This window comes from Vulpes vulpes, unplaced genomic scaffold, assembly GCF_048418805.1.
Source record: "Vulpes vulpes isolate BD-2025 unplaced genomic scaffold, VulVul3 u000000709, whole genome shotgun sequence".
NCBI lineage: Eukaryota > Metazoa > Chordata > Mammalia > Carnivora > Canidae > Vulpes > Vulpes vulpes.
Window position 1 is genome coordinate 207786 of NW_027325751.1, and position 15005 is coordinate 222790.

Sequence of the window (15005 nt, forward strand, 5' to 3'; positions counted from 1 at the left end):
GGCCCCGGGGAGCAGCGTCGTTACTTTCCAAACGAGTGGCGGGAACCGTTGGAGGCTGTGCGGTCGCCGCCTGCCGGGTAGCAGCGCGCTCCCTCGTCCCTAGGCCTGGTCATGGCGCTGCAGCTGTCCCGCGAGCAAGGCATCGCCCTGCGCGGGAGCGCGGACATCGTGGCCGAGTTCTTCTGCAAGTCCCGCTCCCGCAGGCCAGAGGGCGGGGAGAGCTGAGGCCCGGCGGCCCTGGAGGCCCTGGGCCACGGAGGCGGGGGCGGGGGCGGGGGTGGGGGCGGCTCTGCTCCAGCGCCCGCCTGGCTGGAGAATCTAATCTAGGCGCCTTGCTCCTGGGGCAGCGGGAAGCCCAGGTGCTGCCCAGGCCTGCCTCGCGCCGGCCCCTCCCCAGCAGCCTTGCTTTAAACTGCGGATCCCACAGGCTTCCCAGCCCGGCCGGCCGACACCGCCCCGAGAGGGTGGAGCCCCAGTACATTTTGCACAGCCCATCCACCAAGCTTTGATTCCGGCACTGAGGGCGATGGACTGGATTTAGGAAACTCTGTCCTGGACCAGGCCATGTTTGCACCCTCTGATAGACTCTGGCAGGAGAAGAGGAGGGAAAAGTGAGGGAGAGGCTTGCTCTGGAGCATTGGACCGGTTAATCAGTCAATTGCTAATCCAGACGCAAAAGCCTATTTGGACACCCTGTGATCACATAACCTGAATTGGGGCTTGCATTACCGTGAGCTTGTAGTTCTACTTTGACGCTAGGTTAATGCAGTTTGGCATTTTTATTTCCGCATAAAAGCACGTATCGTGTTCTTTTGATTTAGAAGCAACATTTTTAAGGATTTTCAGTGGCACTTTTCACCTACTCTGCTTTCAGCGAGACACCCACAAACGCACATTAGGCTTTTTCAGTTTGATGCCATGAATGAAACCGCAGCCACATCTAAATAGGTTTTATTTTCCAGAGTTACAAAGTGGAAATAACTTTAACATTCCTTTTGTTTTCAGCATTTGGCGTCAACAGCATTTTATATCAGCGTGGCATATATCCACCTGAAACCTCTACCAGAGTGCAGAAATACGCATTCACCTTGCTTATAACAACAGATCCTGAGCTCATAAAGTAACTCAGTAATGTAGTGGAACAAGTGAAAGGTATTTAATTGTTGAAAACCAATTTGAGTTTCGCAGGCCTTCTTGGACCCGTACTTTCTGGCATCTTGGTGTTCATTTTTCAGCTCTATACAAAGAGGTGTAAAACACTGCAATCTCAAATAAAGCGATTCTCCATCGGAAGGAAGCAAATAATAAAGTGAAAGAAACTCCACTCTTCCCTACCACATTTTGAGTGGGTTAAATACGTTGATGTTAGGAATCTGATCTGGCTTCACAAAACAATCTCTATCAACTCTTTTTGAAGTGATTTTTGCAGTTCGTGTAGCCAGGTGGAACAAGTTGGAATTTTACATAACTATGATGATGTTTATTGTTGGAGAGAAATCCACTATATATTTTTACATGACATATTTTCTATAGCTGCCTGGAGTTTAAAACCGTCATTATTTTAAGATAAAAGAAAATGAAATTGGATCCAGCCTGGGAACTAAACTTAAAAAAATACTACTAATAGAGTACCCAATAAAGTTTTTTAATGTCTTACTTTCTTCATTTGTCTTTGTTAAAATCCTGCCTGTAAGTTAGCCGTTTCTATCTGAACACTCCTTGTTTTTCCGTAGCTCAAGAAATTCCTGAATACTTGTTCTCCATCTATTCTGTCTCTTTTTCCCCCATGTTTTTCTCTACTTAGGATTCTCACTTCTAATTTTTCTGTGTTATAGGATGTTTCTCCCTGGCTCCTCATTTGACCTTCCAAAGCTAGTTCCAAAAAAAACCAAAAAAAACATTATAGTATTTTTTTTTTATTCCTAAGTCATATATATATATATATATATATATATATATATATATATATATATATATATATATATATTGTTTCAAGAGGCTTTATTTTTAGAATTCTATTAATTATATTTTTATCATCTTCAGGGCTAAATCACCCAGGGCGATACTCAGATTACTCAGCCTGCAACATAGAAGTAACTAAGAATCTATGTCACCTTAATTTGATGAAGAAGCAAACCCTGCCTAAGTTACTGGTTTTTAGGTTGTCTCCTTTAAGACTACACTGATGACATTTCACCTCGGTTGTATGTACACCTTCCTATTTAATTTGTCCCTTTTATTTTAGTTAGAATGGGGGAATTGCTCTTCTTAGAGGCAAATTGTTCAATCTCTTTGAATCCCCATCCCTCTAGCCTTCTTAAGGACTCTACCCTAGTTCTTCTCTGGTATTTCTGACTTCTTTCTTTTGAGATATTTTCATTGGTTTCATTTGTCTTCAGTTTTAAAAGAAAAAGATTTCCACCCACCCCAGATCTTTAAGTGACTACCCAATCTCTTCCTTTTCAGACCAAAATTGAGAAAAGGTTGTTTTTTGTCGAGGGGTCGGCAAGCCTGAGGGCACATATCAAACAAGTGGCCAATTTTTGTACTACCTGCAAACTGAGTGTTTTCAGATTTTGAAAGGCTAGTTTTTAAAAGACTACGCAAGAGACCTAGGGGGCCCACAAGTCCTAAATATTACAAGATTGTTTTTGTCTCTTGAAAGAAAACAACAACTGTGTATTCTTGAGTATATTATCCCCAGTTCCAAGATTAATTCAGGGCTCATTATGAGGTCCCCTTATTATAATCTCTAAGATGACTTCTGACACATACATAACTTTACTAACAATCTTTGTGTAGTTGACTCACAAACATACATCCAACCCAAGTCTTCTCTTTGCTCATATAGTAAGTGGCTCCCTTGATATCCACATGTGGCTATCCTAGTGATACTTGAAAACTAAATTTAAGGGGGTCCTGGCTGGCTCAGTCAGTAGAGCATGCAACTCTTGATCTTGGGTTGTAAGTTCCAGCCCCACATTGGGTGTGGAGATTACTTAGAAATAAAACCTTAGGGCAGCCCGGGTGGCTCAGCAGTTTAGCACTGCCTTCAGCCCAGGGCATGATCCTGGAGACCTGGGATCGAGTCCCACATCAGGCTCCCTGCATGGAGCCTGCTTCTCCCTTTGCCTGTGTCTCTGCCTCTCTCTCTATGCCTCTCTCTCTCTCTGTCATGAATAAATAAATAAAATCTTTAAAAAAGAAGAAAAATAGAACCTTATAAAATTGTAAGCATCATGTCTCATTCCCATTCTCTTTCTCTCAATGAATGGATCAACCTTCCAACCAGTGGTATAAACCAGAAAGTTGGGAACTATCCCTGAGTATTTCCTCTTCCTTAGTCTCATAAGTATCCAATAAATCTTAACAATTTTAACCACGAAATCTCTTCACTCTACCTATACTGATCCATCTCTCCCAATTTATCCTTCTATAAGCCTTCAGTACCTCTTGCTTGAATTACTAATCAATTAGCATCCCTAGATCCTCTCTTTACTTCCACTCTACTTTCCACACATCACAGCCAAAAGGATAGTTCTGAAATATAAGTTTAATCACATCACACCCTGCTTCAGACACAGTAATGACTTCCCTGGTACTTGAAGTATAAGTTCTTTAATTTAGCCCATGTGACCTTGTGTGGTCTGACCCCTATGTATCTTGCACAAACCGACCTTGTTCATTCTCCCTTTCTTAACTGTATCTGTATTACCCTTTCAATCCTCTGGTCAGATACTTTTTGCTTTCCAGTATTTTAGACCTGTACCCTTTTCTGTAACCTTTTGCATATTTAATTGTATTTACTTGTAGAACTGAAGTCCAGTGAGAATTCCCTGAGTCAAATTTTCCTATATTCTCTCATTGGATCACATACTGCACCTTCTTGGCACTTATTACAATTAAAAATTTACATTCATTGCTGCAGTGATTAGATTAATGCTCATCTTCTGCAATTTACCTTGGATTACAGTATACTGCATGTTCACTACTCTGTGCTTAGCATTCAGTACTAACTACATCTGCTATGGATACTGAGAATTGGAAAACGGGAGCTAGGTTATCGTGAGGCAAGTTTTCTGTACAGGTTGGAGGAGTTCCAAAATACCAGTGGTAGGATTTGCTAAGGGTAGAAAGTGAGACCTGGGAAGAGTTACTTTGTAATGCAGTGAACCAAAACAGATGCCTTGTTCTGTATTGCAGATTGGTTATACAAGTGTTCAGTTCAGAAGCTGGTGGTATTCATCTCAAATAATGAAAGCAGTGAAGTCCTTGAAAGGTGGCAGGTTGACATTGAGTGCGACAAGACTGCAAAAGATGACAGGTAAGTATGAATTAAACTGCTTCCATTTTCATGATTTTTTTCCCAAAACTTGTTTTCTTGACTAAATGAGTTCTAACCAAATTGAACTAGTTTCGTATAAGGTAGTTTGTTTGTAATTATGTTAGATCTCCTGTGGAGAAGAATAAGACTCACAAACTGTGCTCACAAAAGAGTCATGCCTATTATGGACTTGTATAGTGTACTTTTAACATAACTGCCCTTAGTCTAAAATCCATGAATTTCAACCGTTAGTATTTATGGTGCTATATGTAAGCTATGTATTAGGTGTATTAGGATGTATTAGGTGGCCCATTTAATGGATTGTGTCAAGGTACTTTTAACCATGAAGTATTATCCTAGACGTTCTCCTAGCTTGATATGCAGCTCTACTGTATTTCATTTAATGCTATGAACTTCCTAAGACACTCTGAACTGAAGTTCTTAGATCCTCTGGATGGGAAATGCCCCCTCATTATATGCTAATTCTTAGCATTGTCCAAGGCATGCTTACCTGTAAACTCAGAACTCTCTCTCATAATGAAATGTACTTTGTTCCTGAAGCCTTTGGTCTATTTTAGAAAATGTTTATTTGATTATTTTAAATAATTTATTTTTATTGGTGTTCAATTTACCAACATACAGAATAACACCCAGTGCTCATACCGTCAAGTGCCCCCCTCAGTGCCCACCACCCAGTCACGCCCACCCCGCCCTCCTCCCATTCCACCGCCCCTAGTTCGTTTCCCAGAGTTAGGAGTAAGTAAGTTCTGTCTCCCTTTCTGATATTTCCCACACATTTATTGACCCTTCCCTTATATTCCCTTTCACTCTTATCTATATTCCCCAAATGAATGAGAACATATAATGTTTGTCCTTCTCCGATTGACTTACCTTCACTCAGCATAATACCCTCCACTTCAATCCACGTTGAAGCAAATGGTGGATGTTTGTCATTTCTATTGGCGGAGTAATATTCCATTGTATACATAAACCACATCTTTATCCATTCATCTTTCGATGGACACCAAGGCTCCTTCCACAGTTTAGCTATTGTGGATATCGCTGCTAGAAACATTGGGGTGCAGGTGTCCCGGCATTTCATTGCATCTGAATTTATGGGGTAAATCCCCAGCAGTGCAATTGCTGGGTCATAGGGCAGCTCTATATTTAACTCTTTGAGGAACCTCCACACACTTTTCCAGAGTGGATGCACCAGTTCACATTCCCACCAACAGTGTAAGAGGGTTCCCTTTTCTCCACATCCTCTCCAATATTTGTGGTTTCCTGCCTTGTTAAATTTCCCCATTCTCACTGGTGTGAGGTGGTATCTCATGGTGGTTTTGATTTGTACTTCCCTGATGGCAAGTGATGCGGAGCATTTTCTCATGTTCATGTTGGCCATGTCCAGGTCTTCCTCTGTGAGATTTCTGTTCATGTCTTTTGCCCATTTCATGATTGGATTGTTTGTTTCTTTGGTGTTGAGTTTAAGAAGTTCTTTGCAGATCTTGGATGCTAGCCCTTTATCTGATACGTCATTTGCAAATATTTTCTCCCATCTGTAGCTTGTCTTTTAGTTTTGTTGACTGTATCCTTTGCTGTGCAAAAGCTTCTTATCTTGATGAAGTCCCAATAGTTCATTTTTGCTTTTGTTTCTTTTGCCTTCCTGGATGTATCTTGCAAGGTGTTACTGTGGCCGAGTTCAAAAAGGGTGTTGCCTGTGTTCTCCTCTAGGATTTTGATGGAGTCTTGTCTCACATTTAGATCTTTCATCCATTTTGAGTTTATCTTTGTGTGTGGTGCAAGAGAGTGGTCTAGTTTCATTCTTCTGCATGTGGATGTCCAATTTTCCCAACACCATTTACTGAAGAGACTGGCTTTCTTCCAATGGATAGTCTTTCCTCCTTTATCGAATATTAGTTGACCAAAAAGTTCAGGGTCCACTTCTGGGTTCTCTATTCTGTTCCATTGATCTATGTGTCTGTTTTTGTGCTGGTACCACACTGTCCTGATGACCACAGCTTTGTAGTACAAACTGAAATCTGGCATTGTGATGCCCCCCGCTATGGTTTTCTTTTTTAAAATTCCCCTGGCTTTATGAGGTCTTTTCTGATTCCACACAAATCTTAATATAATTTATTCTAACTCTCTGAAGAATGTCCATGGTATTTTGATAGGGATTGCATTAAACGTGTAAATTGCCCTGGGTACCATTGACATTTTCACAATATTAATTCTGCCAATCCATGAGCATGGACTATTTTTCCATCCCTTTGTGTCTTCCTCAATTTCTTTCAGAAGTGTTCTATAGTTGTTAGGGTATAGATCTTTTACCTCTTTGGTTAGGTTTCTTCCTAGGTATCTTATGCTTTTGGGTGCAATTGTAAATGGGTTTGACTCCTTAATTTCTCTTTATTCAGTCTCATTGTTAGTGTATAGAAATGCCACTGAATTCTGGGCATTGATTTTGTATCCTGCCACACTGCCAAATTGCTGTATGCGTTCTAGCAATCTTTGGGTGGAGGCTTTTGGTGTTTCTACGTAGAGTATCATGTCATCGGCAAAGAGGGAGAGTTTCACTTCTTCTTTGCCAATTTGAATGTCTTTAATGCCTTTTTGTTGTCTGACTGCTGAGGCTAGGACTTCCAGTACTATGTTGAATAGCAGTGGTGAGAGTGGACATCCCTGTCTTGTTCCTGAACTTAGGCGAAAGGCTCCCGGTGCTTCCCCATTGAGAATTATATTTGCCGTGGGCTTTTCGTAGATGGCTTTTAAGATGTTGAGGACTGTTTCCTCTATTCCTACACTCTGAAGAGTTTTGATCAGGAATAGACGCTGTATTTTGTCAAATGCTTTCTCTGCATCTAATGAGAGGATCATACGGTTCTTGGTTTTTCTCTTGCTGATATGATGAATCACATTGATTGTTTTATGAGTGTTGAATCAGCCTTCTGTCCCGGGGAAAAATCCTACTTGGTCATGGCGAATAATTTTCTTAATGTGTTGTTGGATCCTATTGGCTAGTATCTTGTTGAGAATTTTTGCTTCCATGTTCATCACGGATATTGGTCTGGAACTCTCCTTTTTGGTGGGATCTTTGTCTGCTTTTGGAATTAAGGTGATGCTGGCCACATAGAACGAATTTGGAAGTACTCCATCTCTTTCTATCAAACAGCTTTAGTAGAATAGGTATGGTTTCTTCTTTAAACGTTTGATAGAATTCCCCTGGGAAGCCATCTGGCCCTGGATTTTTGTGTCTTTGGAGGTTTTTGATGACTGCTTCAATTTCCTCCCTGGTTATTGGCCTGTTTAGGTTTTCTATTTCTTCCTGTTTCATTTTGGTAGTTTGTGGCTTTCAGGAATGCGTCCATCTGTTCCAGTTTGCCTAATTTATTGGCGTATAGCTGTTCATAATATGTTTTTAAAATCGTTTCTAATTCCTTGGTGTTGGTAGTGATCTCTCCTTTCTCATTCATGATTTTATTAATTTGAGTCTTCTCTCTCTTCTTTTTAATAGGTCTGGCTAATAGTTTATCTATCTTAATTAATTCTTTCATAGAACCAACTCCTGGTTTTGTTGATCTGTTCCACAGTTCTTTTGTTCTCAATTTCATTGAGTTCTGCTCGAATCTTTATTAACTCTCTTCTGCTGGGTGTAGGATCTATTCGCTGTTTTTTCTCTAGCTCCTTTATGTGTAAGGTTAGCTTTTGTATTTGAATTCCTTCCAGTTTTTGAATGGATGCTTGTATTGTGATGTATTTCCCCCTCAGGACTGCTTTTGCTGCATCCCAAAGATTTTGAACGATTGTATCTTTATTCTCATTAGGTTCCATGAATCTTTTTAATTCTTCCTTAATTTCCTGGTTGACCTTTTCATCTTTTAGCAGGATAGTCCTTAACCTCCACGTGTTTGAGGTCCTTCCAAACTTCTTGTTGTGATTTAGTTCTAATTTCAAGGCATTATGGTCTGAGAATATACAGGGGACGATCCCAATCTTTTGGTATCGGTTCAGACCCGATTTGTGACCCAGTATGTGGTCTATTCTGGAGAAAGTTCCATGTGCACTTGAGAAGAATGTGTATTCAGTTGAGTTTGGATGTAACGTTCTGTAGATATCTGTGAAATCCATCTGGTCCAGTGTATCATTTAAAGCTCTTGTTTCTTTGGAGATGTTGTGCTTAGATGACCTATCCAGTGGAGAAAGCCTTAAATCGAAGTCACCAAGTATATTATTATCTAAATATGTCTTAATTTATGTTATTAATTGATTGATCGTTTTGTCAGCTCCCACATTCGGGGCATATATATTGAGGATTGTTAAGTCCTCTTCTTGGATAGATCCTTTAAGTATGATATAGTGTCCCTCTTCAACTCTCACTACCGTCTTTGGGAAAAACTTTAGTTTTTCTGATATAAGGATGGCTACCCCTGCTTTCTTTTGAGGACCCTTTGAGTAGTATATGGTTCTCCAACCTTTTATTTTCAGGTTGTACGTGTCTTTCTGTCTGAGTCTCTTGTAGACAGCAAATAGATGGGTCCTGCTTTTTTATCCAGTCTGAAACCCTGTGCCTTTTGATGGGGTCATTAAGCCCATTCACGTTCAGAGTTACTATTGAAAGATAGGAGTTTAGTGTCATCATGATATCTATTCAGTCCTTGTTTTGTGGATTGTTCCACTGAACTTCTCCTTAAAGGGGAATTTTAAGAGTTCCCCTTAAAATTTCTTGCAGAGCTGGTTTGGAAGTCACATATTCTCTCAGTGCCTGCCTGTCTTGGAAGCTCTTTATCTCTCCTTCTATTCTGAATGAGATCCTTGCCGGATAAAGTATTCTTGGTTGCATGTTCTTCTCATTTAGGACCCTGAATATATCCTGCCAGCCGTTTCTGGCCTGCCAGGTCTCTGTAGAGAGGTCTGCTGTAACCCTAATACTCTTCCCCATAATAGTCAGGGATTTCTTGTCTCTTGATGCTTTAAGGATCTTCTCTTTATCTTTAGAATTTGCAAGCTTAACTATTAAGTGTCGAGGTGTTGAACTGTTTTTATTGATTTTAGGGGGAGATCTCTCTATCTCTCTATCTCCTGGATTTGAATGCCTGTTTCCCTTCCCAGATTAGGAAAGTTTTCAGCTATGATTGGTTAAAATACGTATTCTGACCCTCTGTCCCTTTCGGCGCCCTCGGGAACCCCAATTATACGTAGGTTTTTCTTCCTCAGGCTGTCGTTTATTTCCGTTTATCTATCTTCATGGTCTTTTAATTGTTTGTCTCTTTTTTCCTCTGTTTCCCTCTTTGTTGTCTTCTATGTCACCCACTCGTTCTTCCAGCTCATGAACCCTCGTTGTGAGGACTTCTAGTTTGGATTGCATCTCATTCAATTGATTTTTAATTTCTCCCTGATTAGGTCTAAATTCTGCAGTCATGAAGTCTCTTGAGTCATTTATGCTTTTTTCTAGAGCCACCAGTAGCTGTATAATAGTGCTTCTGAATTGGCTTTCTGACATTGAATTCTAATCCAGATTTTGTAACTCTTTGGGAGAGAGGACTGTTTCTGATTCTTTCTTTTGAGGTGAGGTTTTCCTTCTAGTCATTTTGCTCAGTGCAGAGTGGCCAAAAACAAGGTGAATTGGGAAAAGGAGAAATTGAGAAGAGAGAAAGGAGGAAAGAAAAGAGAAAAAGAAAAACGAAAAAGGAAGAAAAAAAGAGGAAAAACAGAAAGAAAAAGAAGGGAAAAAAAGGCCAAGGGAAACAAATAAAATTCAAAAAGCAAAAAAAACAAAAAACAAAAAACAAAAAACAAAAACAAAAAAAACAAAAAACAAAAAACAAAAAACAAAAACAAACAAACAAACAAAAAACACAGGGAAGTATCTTCTGATTCTGTATACTTTAAGTCCCTTGACTTCCCCTGGAACTTGTCCGTCTAGTTGGTCTCTAGGGGACGGGCTTGTTGTGCTGATTTTCAGGTGTTAGCGCTTGGGGGAGCTGCTCTACCCCCTGCCTGGTGCAGGGCTCAGAGGGGCTTGTTTACCCCTTGAGGCCCCAGAAGAAACACCTGCAGTGGCAGCGGCCTGCTCTGGAGCCCTGGAGTCAGCTCCTGCAGTTACTACGGAGCTCTCCATCTGCTGGGGCCTGGATGCTCCGGGGTCGGGGCCGCTGATCTGCTCAGCTTGGGGCAGGAGCGTCCTTCCCATCCTGGACCCGCCTGGCCTCTGCCTGTCCCGGGAGGAGGCCGGATCCTGGGCTGTGTCCCTGGCGCCCTGTGCTCCTGGGCCTGTGCTGTTGGATTTGTGCTCCCACCACACAGCCGCCTCTCTGCGGAACTGTGGCCCTAGCCCCTGTGAGCTGCTCCCGGGTCCAGCCGTGTCTGCGCTGCAGCCCTTTAGGGAGCTCAGCACACTCTCCCCGGGGCGCAGTTGCTCTGTTAGTGTCCCATGGAGCCTGCGGGCATCCCCGCCTTTCTGGGGTCCTGCTCCAACTCCCTGCGAGGCCTTTCTGCCCAGGAAGATTGGTGAAGCTCCTGCTTCTCTGGGCCTGGGCTCTCCTGTCCTGGGGACACTCGCCCTGGCCTTCGCCTGGCTCCTTGCGGGGCCCCTCCCCCTTGGATGCCTTTTGTTTCTTTATTTCTTTTTTCCCCGTCTTCCTACCTTGATAGAAGTGCGAACTCTTCTCACTGTAGCATTCCAGCTGTTCTCTCTTTAAATCTCAGGCCGAATTCATAGATTTTCAGGATGATTTCAAGATTATCTAGGTAATTGGTGGGGACAGGTGATTTGGGGACCCTACTCTTCCGCCATCTTGCCCCTCCCCTGGAAAATGTTTAATAATAAAAACAACTTGATATAACATCTTCTTTGAAGCACTACAGAATTAGACATTTATGTATTCCTAAAAATGCCAAAATGATTATGCCAATTAAAGATCTTAGATACTAATTGTTATCTTTATTTTACAATATGCTGAATGTTTCCTGACTTGAAGCACTTGGCAGGTTTTCTGGTCATCTGTTATTTAATGACCTGATACTAAGATCAGCCTTAATCACTGGAATAATAAGTGAAATTATAATTGTTTTTTAAAAACTCCTTTTGAATGCATTCCTTAATTTGAGTTTTGAAGCATTTAATCAAACAAATAATCTTACCAGTGTTTTAAATAACTTGTTAAAACTTAAAATGAATCAACTCATTTGGTTTCTTCAGTAGCACACCCAGAGGAAAGTCTCAGAAGGCCATCCAGGATGAGATCCTCTCCGTAATCCGACAGATCACAGCTACCGTGACGTTTCTGCCGCTGTTGGAAGTCTCTTGTAAGTATTATATGACTTCATGATGGTTCAGATTTGTTGTGGAAAGATTAAGCTATTACTTTAAGAATTAACAGTTTTGTTGAGTTTTTTCTTAATTATCCATGTCATGGTATATAAGTGAGAAAAACGTCATGAATCTAAAGCGATGCTGGTTGTGTTTTATTTACAAGTGCTGAATAGGGAAAGAATGAAAGTTTTCATTCAGTACTCCTGAATATTTTGACGTAATTTCTTCCATTACTTTTATTTTATACACATTTCCTTGTATATAATTAAGACTTAGACAGGTATAACTGTGTCTTTCTTTTCTGGCTTAGTTACTCCTTCATTCATCAGATATACCCTAAATGCCTACTGTATGCCTTCCATGGTTCTGGGCATTGGGATACAGCGGTCACAAAACCAAGATGTTCTTTTTCTCTGGCTTAGATTCATGCTGTCTCGTGATCAATTATATACTTTCTGCAAATATCTTTAATGGCTTTTCTCTTTGAAGAAAAAAAAACAATCGAGTTTTTCAGTAAGTAAAAAGGAGTACAGTATTTTCTGTACTAAAATTTCCATTGAAGAAAAGCAATTAGCTAATATAACTGATTAGAGATCAAGCCAAACTAGCTTTTCTGACATGATAGGTGGCTCACATGTGAGGGAGAGAGGAAGGATAGTTGTACCTTTCAAAAACTAATTGTACTTTAATGATCTTATCCCCAATTTAGGTTCATTTGACCTACTGATTTATACAAAGATTTGGTTGTACTTGAATAATGGGAAGAGTCGGGACCACAGTTTATTACCAATTCTGAGGAAGTCTGTCTTCATTCATTTACTACTACTATCCACAAAGTAAATAGCATGGTGGCCTATAAAATTCCGACCAGTGACTGAGGATGAGATTAGGACAGTGATGTACTTGTAGTTCTCAGATGCGGTTTTCCTGAAACGAAGTCAACTATAGTTGATAAATTTTGTATCACTGGTTAATTTTTAGACTGGGGAAACTTAACATTATACATCTATTGAACTGTGCATAATTGTCCCATTTTTTGTTACCTGTATGCCTTGATACAGGGTTGGCATAAATTATTGCACATTGTTCAAAAGGGAACTAGCAGATCACATCAGCATTGTTGTCAATTCCTTGAAAGTGGTAACTGTAGATGGATAACTTTTGCCATAAAACTAAATGCCTTCTTAAATCAGACCTTTTGGTCAAGGACTTTGCCTCTGGATTATAGGTAGGGAGATATTAAATGTAAAATACAGCAACAGAAGTATGAATATTGAGAGTCTTTGTTTAGATTCTGAAATTATCTAATGACAACCTGCAAGTAATGAAACATTGCTCATAATAGGTCTCTGCCATTTATTTCATTTGTATATTTTCCATATTGAAAACACTTCCAATTATTTGATTTTGATTTGTTGTAGAACTCGAACCTACAAAGCTATGTGTATTGCCACTGTTTAAATTCCTGTGATACAGAACTCTTAATTTTTTTGTTTTATAAAATCAAGCTTTAAATGATGATGAAATAAAGTTAAATATGTATGTTTAAAATTTGTCTTAAATATGTTTATATTGGTGTGGTATTAACACATATAATAGAATGGATTCAGTATAGCAAATAATATCTTGTGCCTACTGAGGCCTAAGGATACCAACTTGAATAAATCTGGAGGTACTTTCAATTTAACGAACAAGCTTTGATTATATCCCTTTAATCTTATAACCTTAGACTTAAAATAAGCATCATTCTCTGTATAAAATAATACATGTCATATGGAATTAATTCATTTTAGCATATAGTGGACTGGAGAACTTTTCTATCCTCTTAGCTTTATTGCCAGCCTAGTTTTCCTTATTTTTTAAGGGTCAGTTTAAGGCAAACTTCTGACATCTTTTCTAATCTCTATTCTAAATGTTACCTTGTTTTGTAATTAAGTGCTTAGTATCAGACACCGTTCTAAGCTTTTTATATGAATTAACTCATTAACCTTCACTATAAAGTAAAAACACATAGCCTGTATCACTCATTCAGAAATGACAAAGTGAGCACCTGTTAAAGTTCCAAGTATTAGGATGAATGAAACAAAGTCTTGGTCTTTCTGAAGCTTGAGATATGGAGAGGAAAATAGATGGCAAGCTTCCAGGCAGTTACTACACAGGTTTATCTCATTATGTATTTGTTTTTTCACCTGAGTAATCTAATCTCTTTGATCCAGTTGCCTGCTTGTTAAGAATAAAAGGCAATTCTCTCATTGCAAGACAAATAAGTGCCAGTATTTGATGACAGGTATAGTGAATGCTATTGTGAAAGCCCATTGCCTGGAGAATTGTTGAAGCTATCTAATTGAGGTCCACCCACATATGTCCTTTTCCTGAATAAGAAAAGCAGTTCTGCAGAAAGGAAAATGATGTTGAATTAAGGTGTGGTCAAGAGTCTGGTTTTCCAAACATGAGGTATGTTACAAAGTGGCCACTAGTAAGATTAAAGCATTTAAATTCTGTGCTGTTTGTAACCTCTAAACATGAAACATTAGGTTGAGACGGAAAGCAGAACTGGAAGTTCAGTAAAAATATGAAGAGTTAAAAAATCTGGTCCTACTTTTGGGACAAAAGTTTGAAATTCTTTTTAGAAAGCAGTAACTGCTTTAGGAAACACTAAATGCCTCTGCTAAATAACCAGAAATAATGTGGTCATTCCCTGAAAAATATTCACCAGTAGCAACTTTCTTAATAGATCACGGATAATACTTAAATTTCTGTCAGTTGTTTTTATTCGCCAAATTAAAAAGTCCTAATATTACCACTTATACTTCGTGGCTTATACCACTACTGACTCCTACTAGTACATATATTAGAGTTGAGTGGGAGCCAAGCTACAAGGTTTATTGGCAAAGCTCAACCGGAAAAGCTTTAGCCTATGGCTCCATCTAAACTTGTCCTGCCCTCTTTTCCTATACCTTGAAGTCCACCTTAAGAGGAAGATATTTAAATCAACAGATGTAAGAATTGCAAATGACCTATGAACAGTGGGTATTATATGTAAGTGATGAATCACTAAATTATACTCCTGAAACCAATATTACACTATATGTTAATTAAAATTTAAATAAATGTTTGGAAGAAAAAAAAAAGCCCTACATGACTTCCACACCATGTTATACAGTGAACCCAAGATTCTAAGAGAGCCTAATGGGCCTGCCCTGGACTCTTGACTCAGTTTTGCTTACCATAGGTAGAGGAATGGAAACATGTTCCGACTGGGCCTATCCGGGTCTGAAATAGAGCCCCAGAAGGGACTGAACCACACGTCTCCAGGAATCTTCTCCCAGTGTCATCAATTGGAGAGAGGAGTCAAGCTTCCATGGGAAT

At 39.8% G+C, this 15005-nt stretch overlaps 1 long non-coding RNA gene across 2 annotated transcripts; it reads left to right on the forward strand.

The window, feature by feature from the left end:
- Positions 1-421: 421 nt before the first annotated feature.
- LOC140596796 (uncharacterized) lies at positions 422-14985 on the forward strand. Of its 2 annotated transcripts, none has more exons than XR_011998666.1 (4): positions 422-1152; positions 4204-4324; positions 11523-11629; positions 14869-14985. It is a non-coding gene; the product is annotated as an uncharacterized lncRNA (long non-coding RNA). The 2 variants fall into 2 exon arrangements; XR_011998665.1 differs by lacking the exon at positions 14869-14985 and adding an exon at positions 12346-12407.
- Positions 14986-15005: the final 20 nt, after the last annotated feature.